The sequence below is a fragment of the Pinus tabuliformis genome, chromosome 8 (assembly GCF_031772625.1).
Source record: "Pinus tabuliformis cultivar Carrire ecotype Pingquan chromosome 8, CPIR1, whole genome shotgun sequence".
Lineage (NCBI taxonomy): Eukaryota > Viridiplantae > Streptophyta > Pinopsida > Pinales > Pinaceae > Pinus > Pinus tabuliformis.
Window position 1 is genome coordinate 1,285,757,961 of NC_142294.1, and position 12,230 is coordinate 1,285,770,190.

Below are 12,230 nucleotides of genomic sequence, written 5' to 3' on the forward strand. Positions count from 1 at the left end.
AATGCCCTCAGAATCCTATAATACAAATTTCATTATTTTTTTCCTTTTTATAAATAGATGTCAACTATATTTTAAAGATAAAGATAATTCTAGGCCAGCAATTCCCTCTCCTCTTGGCATCAAGGACAGAGCACAGGCTCTGTCTGTCAACAGATAAAATGTGTTCAGGTTCTCTGATGTTAACAAGCCTTCAGAATTGTCTCTGTATATAACATTTCTGTTTGTTTGTTTGTCCCCTTCTCTATTAGTTTACAGGAAAATTTTGTTCACGATGATGGGCTGCCATAGCTGGGCTTCATGCCCTGGCTATCTTGATGTACAGTTCTATATATACATGATTAAATGATACGAGTTTTACTTAACTGTTGCAGTTTGTAGCCACCGCAATTGAAATTTTTGTGTCCTGTTTATTTTTGGGGATGAGAAGATCATTAAATGATGCCAGTTTTACTTAACTGTTGCAGTTTGTAGCCACCTCAATTGAAATTTTTGTGTCCTATTTTTTTTGGGGGTTGAGAAGATGATTAAATGATGCCAGTTTTACTCAACTGTTGCAGTTTGTAGCCACCTCAATTGAAATTTTTGTGTCCTGTTTTTTGTGGGGTTGAGAAGAGATTTGGGTTTAGGTATGGTTATTGGTCAGAAATGCATAGGAGGATGATTAAACTTCATTTGCTTAAGGATTTAGGTTATTCTCATATTTACAGCAATTATATTGGATGTGACTCTCTGGTCATGTGGTGGTGAAGATCTAGACATGGGGTGTGTTGCTATATTAGTGATCTATGTTTGGACCTGGAACTTGAATTTGAATTCGAAGGTTTTCATATGGAAAAAAATATAGAGATGGGGTGTTGTTATTTTAGTGATCTATGTTTGGACATGGAACTAGGATTTTGAATATCTGAATTTAAATTTGAAGGTTTTTTCCTACTCTACTTAATAATGAGTGCTCTCAAAAACTTATTATGAGATAAGACTGTCTGGTCATTTGATTTCTGTATTTAGCCTTTTTCATATACAACTTGATAATGAGTGCTCTCAATTTCTCAAGTGTCTCCTCAATGAATAAAATTATCAGTGGCTTTTTGACATTTAATAAAACTTATTATGAGGTAGATTGCCTCCTCATTTGAGACTACTGGTCATTTGATTTTTGTATTTAGCCATTTTCCTAAGCCTTTGGCCATTATCTCTTGTCCAAAGTTGGAATGGAATGTTATTGTTGAATTCCCAAACATCGCAGCAATGACCCCAAACAAATGGAGGAAATGGCGCGGACACAACATTTTATGTGATGACACGATGCCCAACACGTGGACCTCCACGGTGGACAGGTGTCATATCGGAGCTTTGCGGGTTGACATGTGGCTTTGTGACGTGGTGGGGAGGGCACACAGAATAACTTATAGAAATAGTTTTATCATAATTAATATTTTACAGAAAGACATATTCCATTGAAAATTTCTTTTCAACACACAGTTAGGTTGCCACAAGAAATCACTACTAGGTTGTAAGCTAAAATGTTTCTGTGACAAGAAAAAGATACAATTTAGTGTTCAAAGCCAAAATGTTTCTGTGATAAGAAAAAGATACAATCTAGTGTTGTAAGCCAAAATGTTTCTGTGCCAAGAAAAAGATACAATCCATCCAAAATCCACATCATAATGTGGTTAGAACAAAAAACATATGACACCCCTATTCTTTATGGCCTTGAGAATCTTGAGTGCCAAAACTCCCCGAGTTACCTTCTTTAGCCAGGTAGGTTGGCCTACCAGTCAAGGGCTGATTAGGAAATGGTTGATTGCTGCCATATGATTGATTCCAATTTACAGCTTCCAACCATGGAGGTACTGAGTACCCATACCTCACATTTGCACTACTGGCCCCTGCATTAAGTGGAGGTGTGTAATGAGCATACAAAGAATTGACACCAACTCTGGTAGGAACAAGGCAAGTGGGTAAACCCTCAGTTTGATAGTAGGGCACTTGAATGTTTATGAGATCTTGGAATAATGGTGTATTATCTGCAATGGAGTCCAATGAGTTTGAAATAATCCTGGTTTCATCAGCTATTCTTGTATCGTTGATCATCCCTTGTTCCTTTTCAAGAATTTGTTATGCCTTTTGTTTTTCCTTTTCTTGTCTTGCCATTTGCTTTTGTTGGTCCTTAACTTGCCTTGCTTTATCTCTTTCAATCCTTTCATCTGCTCGACGTTGTGCTGCAACAATCCTTGCTGCCTTCTTCTCCTTGACTAGATCCTTCTTTTTCTGTTTTAATTCTTGCATTTCAAATTTCTTTTTCTCGGACTCAACTAACAGGTTTATATAGTCCTCTGAGGTGAGTAACTGTGAGCTTCGGCCTAGACGAAGACTACCCAGTGCACCTTGCTTTTTTTCATCGATACTCTCTCTACTGGTAGCTTTAGGAACCGTCCAAGTGTCCTCTCCACCCCTCCCACCTGCATGTCATTGCTTGGTACTTCCCTTTCAGTATCTGTTGGAACTGATTGAACTATATCATTATCTTCATTTGATGCCTCATTATGTCCTTCATCTTCTTCCATTGATCTATTGTCCACAAAAAAATGAACAATTTCACTGTTCAATTCCGCTGGTTGCGAGGGCATGTTCATGCTTTCTTCATTGGTTGCTGAGACACTATGTGCATTCATATTGATCATTGCTTCTGCTAGCCATGAAGGTGGGGTTACTTGGTTTGGAAATGTCAATTGGTCATTGTCAACTGCATGTTCAACAATATCATTAACAATATCAGCAACAGAAATTTCATGTTCTTGAGTTGGTGGAACAATCTCCATGTTACTGCGAATTTGTTCATTGTTATATTGTGTTTCACATACAGTTTCATCATCTTCAGCATATAAGTGTCCTTGAGATAGGGAAATCATATTACCAGCTGCAACAACATCATCTTGGTCATCTACTTCTTGCACTTCAACACCTGTTTGGGCATTCCCTTCTTCCTGACCATCCACATGAAACGCTTGGCTACAACCAGTATCATGCATAAGAGCATCATAGTTCAGTGGCCAGATTCCTGTCCTCCTAAAGCTAGCCTTGATATTTGATGGTGTCAAAGCCCTTTTAAAAGCTTTACTTGCAAGCTCTTCTAGCTCAAACCTTTCCACCTCAACCCCTGGATTCTCTGCCATCCATGCGGAGCGCTTTGACCTGAAATAGTACTTGAAAGGGCCAAACACACTAACATCAAGGGGTTGCAGTCTGTGAGTGGTATGAGCGGCCAATGTCAACAAGTCGATGCCTAAATTGTTTGCTTCCTCAATTGTTTGTACAACCATGTGGCTCCCATGGCCATCTAATATCAAAAGGTGTCTGTTATTAGACGAGACGCCACCTGGTACCGATGCAGCAAAGTGAAAAAGCCAACTTAGAAATAGTTCTTTAGTCATCCATGCATGGGGATGTGCAGCCATGCATGCACCTGGTTCATAGTTCTGTATATAGTTTTTCAGTTGATTTTTACCTTTGAATAGATAAAATCTTGGGATTGAAGTACCAATTGCATTGACATAACATAAAATAGTTATCCACTCCCTGCTCTTGGGAAAAATATTTGGCACATTTCGGCTCCCTCTCTTGGCAATTACTCGCATGCCACAATTCCTCCCTACCTGTAAACCTGTTTCATCACAATTTCATATATGGTCTGCTCCATAAGAATGTTTATTGTAAGCACTAGAAAGTGTGTCATAGAACTTTTGCACATCTGCAGGGCGCAAATTTAATGCTCTGTCTCTGTCAAGGCCCTAAGTAGTACGCAATACAAGTTCTGGATGCCTTTTTTTAAACCCAAACCACCATGATTTACCAGGAAACCCATCTTTGAATGGGTTTGGCCTCCCTTGACAGATTTGACCAACTGTTGATTTGAGTTGTATCAACTGTAGCCCATGTCCCAGTTGGGCCATCTCTTAACACCGCTCAACCACCTCGGCCTCCTCCTTCTCAGTCATAACTATAAGAGGCCCTCTACTTTTTGTATGAGTTAGTCCATTTATCCAATAATGTATTGATGAGGGAGGAATACCATGTTTTTTTGCAGATGCCCGAACTGAGTATCCATTAAACTCTATGTCGTCAATTGCAACTAACATTTGTTCTTTTGTCCATCCTCTTATACACTGATCTTTTTAGTTGAGCTTGCTCCTTGGACTGTTGTTGATGGTGGTTCTGTGGCTAATGGCGTGTTAACATCAGCTGCTGTCACATGGTCATCCTCAACAATGTTCCCTGGTGCATTGTTGGCATTGACGTCAGCTGTCCTCTCCTCATCAGACGACGTGCATCGCAGCTGCCCACCCCTTGTCACTCTCCTACCACTTCTCCTTGTACGAGCAGAGTAACCTTCTTTTGCCATGGATGCAACAACCTGTAAAATTATTGCATGCATTTAGACATTAGAATATTTGTAAATTATGCTTTATTACTTCTGCAAAAATACTTTTCCTTTATTACAGGAAATTATCAACATGTATGTTACAGGAAATCGAATTGCATTACTTATGTTACAGGAAATCAAATTGCATTACTTCGTAGTCTCTCAATTGCCTGCCTGATCATCAGTTTAGCAAATTTTATATGGATTCAAGTAGGATTCTATGATAGTTGTTTCAAATATCATTTTCCATTTCTTTTGTTGTTTGGCATCACCAAAAATGTCTTAGTACTGCAACTTCTCCATCGCAGTCCATGGCCACCATTCCAGGCATAAATTCTATGTTGGGAACAACTTGTAGTTGTGATCAGCCTTGGAATGGACTTATTAGTCATAAAAAGTTTTAGAAAATTGAACTGAAAAAATTAAGTATGTTGAAGGCATTCTTTTTTTTTATTTTAAGGAATGGTTTTAACTTTTCTAAATCGCTGTATTTAGAACCTACATTTTATTCAATGACTTTTTATGAAACCATCCAGCTATCCTTTTAGTAGTTAGGGCCAGACAGATCAGGTAAGAACTTTGATAAATGAAAACAATGAAAACAGAACTGTAAGAACAATAACTTTCAATCGCTGTTTGTGAAACCATCTAAGTATCCTTTTAGCAGTTATGGCCAGACAGATCATGTAAGAACTCTAATAAATGAAAACAATGAAAACAGAACTGTAAGAACAATGACTTTCAATGGCTGTTTGTGAAACCATCCAGGTATCCTTCTAGCAGTTATGGCCAGACAGATCATGTAAGAAATCTGATAAATGAAAACAATGAAAACATAACTATAAGAAGAATGAGTTGTAATTGATATAACTAACCTGGATATATTGGCAACTGTTTTGTGATGTTGTCTTCAAGTTTGCTGAATAGTTTGAAAGCATAAGATGAAACTTCAACAGTGGGTGGACTTCTTTTATAGTTTTTGGCACTTGAATTTAATTGGTGGACATGGATGCACATGGATTGCAATGGCTTCATTTTGAATGTGTGGTCTGGATTTAATTTGATGTGATCTAATGGTTGGGAATTGGTTATTTGTTGATCCATGTGCTTTGATCTGTTTTAATGAGAAATAGAGTGAGTTGGGTGTCATTTATTGCAGTTATTGGCTCTCGGTTTCATTTATTGAACAGTGGGTTTAAATGTTATTGGGTTGGGTGTCATTTATTGAACATAGGGTGTTTAGTTGTTGAACAACACAGCAGTTATGGCTGACATACATTCCCTTTTGTTATGTGCAGGTAGGCATATTTATTTGGGATGCAAAGCTGCAGTTCTGATGAGTGGGGGTTGAAGTGACTGCTGCTTTGTACTTCTGGAATAGACCATTTTGGAAGCCTTTATGGCTTTAGCTGTTTTCTAGTTGGGTCAATATGGTTTGTAGTCTTAAGTAGTAAAATACTATTTATGGACAGTTGTGGGCCTAGTGAATGTATGGGGAAATTTTGGACATAAATTAATACTTATTTATACTTAATATTATTTTTTTTTGTTTAAATATTGGTTTCAAAAGTCTCAATTTATGGTGTTTTGGTGGGACCAGTACTATATCAATTACTGGTCCCTGCACAACATTAGGAATCTCTCCTCTAGCATTTCTTTGCGATTTAACATTCGGCAACCTATTCCCTTCGACAACTCTTTCCACCATTTCCTTGAGAAAATATAGTCTCCACTTTCTTGGAAAATTTTTGAAAATCCAATAAGGTTTTAAATCTATTTTTACATTAAAAATATAAACCGTTTAACATTAGTCAGTTTTGATGAAAACCATCACTTTGTCCTTAACCTATTTACTTATAACAATTATTCACATCTTTAACCTTTGATAATCCACCTACTATCGAGTGTTTCGTACCACTAATAATTTGAGTGATTTCAAGTCTAAGAAATATCTCCCGAATAAACCGTTCATTCAAGTCCTCATCTATCTTTCGTACACTCAAAATTTGAGTGATTTCAAGTCTAAGAAATATCTCCTGAATGAACCGTTCATTCAAGTCCTCATTTATCTTTCGTACCACTCATAATTTGAGTGATTTCAAGTCTAAGAAATGTCTCCCGAATAAACCGTTCATTCAAGTCCTCATCTATCAAATCTGTAGCGACCGATAATTTCACCCTTTATCTAGAGACTAGCATTTCGTATTGAGGATGATCTGTAGCACTTTATTGAGTGTTTCATACTGAGGATTTTGTTCTTGCTTTTTATTGTTATTAAAGTTATATGTACTTATCTTGTTTTATTGAATTTATATTATTTTTTACCAAAAGGAAACCCATGAGATCCATACAAACCTATGAAAATTGATTTCATATTTAGTGGTTCCCAGTGGATGCAAACAGCTGTGCCGAGTGCCCACCACTACAATGACGCGGCCGTACGCTATGATACTGTCCTTCCCATGATTTCACCTTGCACTTCTTCACGGTTGAGGGAAAGCACGTGAGCGGTGACAGTTTGTTGCTTTGGCCACGTGATTGAATGTTGCGCTGCTAACAGGATCCATCTCCAGAGTTCCAGACCTTATTTACACCGAAGGCGTTCTTTTAGCGGACGGATCCCCACCGACCTTCCTCGTCTATCCACGACCTCTCCATTTTTGTCAACTTTTTTAATTTACAACCAATTATAATCTTCCACCTACAACCAATTATAATCTTTCCCCTGTTATTCAAAAATATTGATCTAGTTTCGTAGAGTTGGGTAGAAAGAAGAAATATTATATTGAGGAATTAACCTTACGTGTGAGCTAAAATAAAAAGAGTTCATTGGAGCTAGCATTTCGTGGAGGGAAAAGGTTTTTATTGCTCAATTAAGGACCAACTCACATCAACTTCGGTGTGAAACAGGCGGTGGAAAAGGCCTAAAGAAGCTTGGGAAGAACGAGTGTGTACAGTTTGCATATTGGCGCTGTGGAATCGGAAAAACATTTGATTTTGGAATGTGGTGCATTCAAAGACATCAAAGAAAGTTATGCGAACATGTTAGCATCAGTTTCTTTGCATTGTCTTTTTAGCGAGGGGATTGTTGAAAGGTTGGGCCAGTTCATCATCAATTTGAATCGTAAAAGGATTGAAATGCAAAAAGCGAAAAACAGGGAACTAATGGTCTCATAAACTATTTTTAGTCTCGTGGACCTTAAAATATCATTTCATGTCATTTCGCCTCCTAAGCGTCAGAGCTCTGATTCGAACCCTCGACCATCAGAAATGCTAATAATTCTCTTTTGCAGTTGAAAATTTCATTGCAAACAAATTTCTTCAAATTTCTTCGATCACAGGGTTTCTTCTCCACGGGGATTATTATCCACCAGATGATGAACTATGGCATATTTTTCAAGGAGGGGTGGTTCAAAAAGCTTGAAATTATTAACATTAAGCACATCGTGGATGCCACTTTGGGAAGACAAGTCAAAGCAATATGCATTTTCTCCAATGTGTTTTAGAACAATTTATGGGCCATATCGCAGAGGGCGCAGTATATGGTGCTACCCCTTGAAGCATTGTTTGTGCAACAAGAGCGATACACGATCTTTAGGTTAAAAATACAAGGATGTTCGTTGCTTGTCATGCCTCTGTTTGGCACAATCATGGGATACTTGCAAAGCATCATTTACTTGAGTCTGGCGTTGAGATATGGAGTGTATGAAACCTGAGTTGATTTTTGTTCTTGTTTTTGATGTGCAGACCCAAAAGGGGTGATAGTTAGTGGCATCTCAAATGACGCACTTGTTTGAAACCCAAAGAAAACCTCAAAAGGCGAGAAACCAGTTGAGGAGTGTGTGGCCTTATTGTAACTATGCTAAATGATGTGCAAATATGTATCCCACTGTTTGTTTCTAGAAAAATAGTTGTGAAGAGGGTGAACCAAAGTATGATTGGCAACTTTGGTTTGTCCATTCGTTTGCGGGTGAAAGGCAGTGGAGAAGTGAAGTTGGCAACCCAACAAAGACCAAAGATTACACCAAAATGTACTGAGAAAACGAGAGTCGTGATAAAAAATAATGCTACTCGGCAAACCAAAGTGTCGCCAAACATGTTGGAAGGAGAGATTTGTGGTCTGAGCACCAGAGGTAGTATTATGACAAGGGAGAAAGATAGCCATCTTTTGAAAATGACAGACCACTACCCAAATAGCATCATGTTTGCGGAAGGTAGCAGGGAGACCACTTAAAATGTCCATGGAAATGGATTCCCAAGGATGAGAGGGAACTGGTAATGGCTAATACAAACCATGCTTACGGTTTTACGACTTGCTTTGTGAGCAGAGAGAACATGCTCGAATGAATCTTTCCACTTGCTTGGGTAAGGCAAGCTAGTAGAAGTGGCGTTGAAGATTGAGAATGGCCTTGGCTATGCCAAAGTTCCCTCTGCACGAAGAGGCATGTGCTTCATAGATGAGAAGGAGATGATCACCAGATTGTGGCACATAGAGCTGGTTAAGTTTATACAACCAACCGTTGCGAAATGGTATAATCAATAAAGGGGGTTTGTTTTATGACTGTAGGTTGTTGTAGAGCTTCCCATATCTCACCAAATACCAAATCCATTGCATACATATATTTTCAAGCGTCATATGCAGCAAAACGTAGCTCTAGAATGTGTAGACATGAGTAGGTGGCTAACTTAAAAAATCAACTATTTTATTAGCTACCCCCTTCTTAAATTTAATCACCAGATGGAATTGTTGAATGTAAGCAACACACTGTAGATGGTGTTGCTCTTGAATCTTGCACTATGAGTTGATGAAGATCAGTGGGTGATGATTTGTATGGAAGATAGTCTCTTTGCCAAGAATAAAATGGCGTCATTGCTTCAATGCTTGCACTAAACTGTAGAATTCCTTGTCATATATGATGTACATGAGCTTAGCATCTGCAAGTGCCTCGGAACGATATGCCACAATGTGGCTTCCCTATTTAAGAACAACACCAATGGTGAATTGAGAGGCATCAATGTCCATATCAAATGGTTGATTCATATCTGGGAAACAGAGAACAGGGGCAAAGCATAATGCATTCTTGAGTTGAGAAAATTGTCGCTCGGATTCAACATCCCAAATAAACTTTTCTTGATTAGACAACTGGTGCAAAGGGAAAACTAGCTGCGGGAAATAAGAGAATTTTTTTGTAGAAATTAATACCTCCCATGAATCTCTTGAGCTCATGTGCATTGCAAGTCATTGGCTATTGTGCCAAAGCCTATACCCAAGAGGGATTTGGGCAAAGCCCTATGCTGTCAATAATAAATCCCAAATATTGAGCTGATGTTTGTCCAAAATAAGATTTCTTCTCTTTGACCTGAAGTTTATGTGCTCGCAATAACTCAAGTATGTTGTGAAGATGCTAAAGATGGTCTTCCCAAGATTTACTGAATACCAAAATATCATCAAGGTAAATAACCACAAACTTACCTAAGTGTGGCCTGAAAACATCATTAATGAATCTCATAAAGGTGGTCAATGTATTGGTTAATCCAAATGGCATGACAAACCATTCAAATAGCCCAAACTTTGTTTTGAAATCAGTTTTCCATGTGTTGGTTGCATGCATGCGAACTTGAAGGTAATCTGCAGTGGTCCAACAAATCCTAAATTCGGGGTAGGTGATAATGATTTTTAACAATGGCTTTATTAATGGCCTGATAGTCTGTCATGAAGATCCATTCCGAAGCATCCTTTTTGGGAATAATAAAAGTTGGAGATGCACATGGCAAGTATGAAAGCTCAATATGACCGTATGTCAACAATTCTTCAATTTGGAATTCTATCTCAGTTGCCTCTCAAGGAGCTTGGCGATAAGATGGGGCATTAGGTAAAGGAGCACCATGAATAAGATTGATTTTTTGTTCAAGAGAGTGTGTTGGAGGCAACCTTGTGGGTTGGGTGAAGACATCTGCAAATTCTTGGAGTACAGGAGCCATTGCAGGATGAACCGAATTGGTGAGGTTGTTTGGTTTGATAAGGGCGAACCAAGCACAAAGAAACACATTGATTTATATTGACTCTCTTAATAGGAGCTTTGGCAATATCAGGTCGGGTTGATGTGCTAGCTAAGGATGTGAGCACATAGGTGTTCCCATCGTGCGACAAGTGGTATTGGTGATCTTTAACATGATAAAATACATGTTGGGCTCGTTGGTATGGAATTCCTAGTAACTAGTTGGCACAATCGAGTGGAGAAACGTCACATACAAAAGTATCATAGAAAGGTCCAATAACAAAGGTTACAACACATCATTGGGAGATGGTAAGATGAGGGCCTTCATTTTGGACCCAACCAAGCTGATAAGGGTTTGGGTGTGGAGTGGTGGGAAGGCAAAGGCGTTGAACCAATTCCTATGCCACAAGATTCTTTTGACTCCCATTGTTGAGAATAAGAGTGGCCAACTCATGTTTGATTTGACAATTATGGGTAAATACAGGTGCAAAAAAGGTGCATGTTGCATTAGCAGTCATGAGGATGAGAAAGGGGTCCACTTCGGTAAGATTATCAAGAGAAACAACTCCAAGTGTGGTAGGGGCATTTGGTTCCTCGACCTCTGTAAAAAGAGTCTTGTTGGGGCATAGATTTTTCAGTGCTCGACAATCTGCAAAAGCATGTGAGTGGGTATTATAGAATGTACACCAGGGGGTATTGTGAGGTGTGGGGAAAGAGGTAGAGGCTACATTAGAAGAACCAGAGGGAGACAAACAATTTCTGGCTTGGGGAGATCGGATTCAAGAAGCCACTTTCTGTTCCACAGCCAGGGCTCGAACAAACGCCTTGTCCAATGAAACTATCAAACAACTCAACTTCTCATCGAAAAAGCAATAGAAAACCAAAATTAAATTTGATAATTAGTACCTCTTTTGGATTAGAGATATGGAGTTGAATTCGCAACTTGCAGAAGACATCAATGTAAGATTGAATTGATTTATTTGGTAGTTTTCGGCGCTGTAAAATTGTAACCATTTGGCAAGGAGATTTTGGAGATATCTTGGGGAATAGAAGTGTTCCACTCCATAGCTTGGGTTGGTTACGACACTGGCATGAATTATCATATAGAAGCAAATGAAAATATTCTCTTGACTAGATCCATAGCCCATCCCCAGTTTTACAAGCCTCGATCACTAGCCAAGTTCCCGTCAACCAACCCAAGACCAATCATATTGAACCATCAGTCTTAGCCAAGTCGCTTCACCTTTAGCTAGCGCAATAGCCACAAAACTCAAGTTTTTTTCCTCCCTGTTCGGTTAACTATAACATGCTTGAAACAAATCTCCTTCACTGGAAATGAAATTCTTGTGGTTGCTTCTAAGGTCTGCCGCCATTGCAATTCCAAGGGATATCTTTAGCTAATTTCATTTTCCTAAGTAATTGTAGATTTTCTTAAATCTATGGAAATTTCCAGAATTAACAAGTTGATTATAATTCTTTATCAAATAGATATTTTGTATCATGTCTGTACAATTTCAAGAACTAAACCCATTGAAGCTTTAAATGAGGAGACTACATACTCGACTTAATTTTAATGATATGATGCCCTCCCCTTCAAAATAGCCAAACAAATTGAATCTTTACATTAGGCTTCTAAATGAGTAGACCATCAAATCTAAACCTAAATGTTTGCATTTTCATTGACAAAAAATCATTCACATCACCCAACTATAAATGCTCTTTCTTATAGGGAAATATTATCTGACAAAATAATAAAAACATATACAAGTTTTAAAATTAACATTAACAATCGGTGTATATCTAATTTT